Source organism: Silurus aristotelis (assembly GCF_946808225.1).
Source record: "Silurus aristotelis genome assembly, chromosome: 29".
NCBI lineage: Eukaryota > Metazoa > Chordata > Actinopteri > Siluriformes > Siluridae > Silurus > Silurus aristotelis.
The window spans coordinates 8,723,606-8,725,551 of record NC_139602.1 but is presented as its reverse complement, the minus strand read 5'-3'; positions in this window follow the sequence as shown (position 1 = coordinate 8,725,551).

Genomic DNA, 1,946 nt, shown 5'->3' with positions numbered 1-1,946 from the left:
GATAGATAGATAGATAGATAGATAGATAGATAGATAGATAGATAGATAGATAGATAGATTGTACTTATGTTACTTCTTTCTCTTCAGTGTTTTGTATTGTTTTTAAGATTTATAATCACACTCATGAAGTCACCCAAATGAGAATGGGTTCCCCTTTTGAGTTTGGTTCCTCTCAAGGTTTTTTTCTTGCCACAGTCAGGGATATAAACACATAATTCACTTTAATTCTTAAGTTCTGTAAAGCTGCTTTGAGACTTTGTGAAAAGCACTAAAAAAAAATAAACTTGAAACATGAACTTTATATATATTAAACTATCCCAATACTTTTGTCCACATAGTGTGTATATGTGTATATACATAAATAATCTATGTCCAAAAATGTAATTTTTGTTGACCTGATAAATGGCTAGTCCAGTATCTTTCTCTCCACAGTCTACCTCCCCTTTATATGTGTGTGTGTGTGTGTGTGTGTGTGTGTGTGTGTGTGTGTGTGTGTGTGTGTACATCTGCTATGGTGGTGACAGCTCTACAGTGAGAGTTACAGCCTCTTTACTCTTCGGATGTACTCTGAGAGGGTGATGACAGCCATGATCAGGACATGCAGCATTTTACGAGAGTTCTTCTTTTAGGATTTATTGACTACATGCAGTCATGGTGATAACTCACCTCAGATATGTCCCCGTGTCCCAAATTAACCTCATCTTTCCTCTTAAAACAAGAAATAGTGCATCTGTTTATTTCGAAATATATGTTTCCCCCTTAAAAATCTTCTTTGTTTAGAAGCGAAGGCAATGTTATGGAAATTAAAAGTCTATGTAGGACATCACATCAGTTTTATAACTAGCCATTTAAGTAGCTGGTCATAAAGTTATATAAGCTGTCATGAGTTATGTTACCTACATACAACTCAATATAGGGAACATAATATATGGTTCAATTTCAGGTGTACATATGGAAATATCTCCTTGTTACTTTGAAATGAAGAAGCAAATTTAATAATCAATTAACTTTTGACTCACTTTATTTTTTAAATACACAAACTACAATGTTCATTTAATAGACTGCAGTATTTTCAGTATTCCCTATTATGTATTCAGTTGGTTATATGTAATGTATTATTAAGTATACTGCAGAGTACCAGACTAGAGCCTATGAGCTAAAGTTAGCCTGGGGTAACCTTTGATTTGCCTGATGTGGCATATATAAGAAAAGAGAAAAAAGAAGGGGGAAAAATACAATTGACACAGATCTTTATTTTCAATTCAACATCTAATATTTTTATTTTGTATTTTAGCTGAGAAAACTCTTATTAGAGGTCACTGATTTTACAAAATGTTGTACACAAGCTGCTCGACTTGTGTTCAATCTGCCCAAGTTCTCCCACTCCACCCCACTGGCTTCCAGTCGCTGCAGATATCAGATTCAAAACACTAATGATGCCTACAAGGCCAAAAATGGACCAGCGCCATCTTACCTCAGAGACTTCATCACATCTCGCACTGCACCACGCTGTCTGAGATCCTCCAGCACTGCTCGAATGGTACCACCTTCTCTCAGAATGAGAGTAAAGTTCAAGGCTCATCTCTGTTCTCGCACCGAGGTGTTGGAATGAACTTCCCCTAGATGTCCGTACAGCGGAATCCCTGACTATCTTCAAGCGACGACTGAAGACCTACCTCTTCCTGAAACACCTAAATTAGCACTTTCCAAGTTTGCTCTGTAGAATTCAAGAGTTATATTTATATTAAATTTGTAATCTTGCGTACCAGTGTAGATTTATTCATTGCTAAGCGCGTCTGCTAAATGCCGCAGATGTAAATGTACAAAATGACTGTATTGCTTGTAGCCTGAATAGCTGTATTGGGCATTGGAGCATTTGAACTATAATTGTTTTTTTTGTTTTTTTTGCATTCAACTAGAAAATGTTGGAAGTAACAGATTACAGA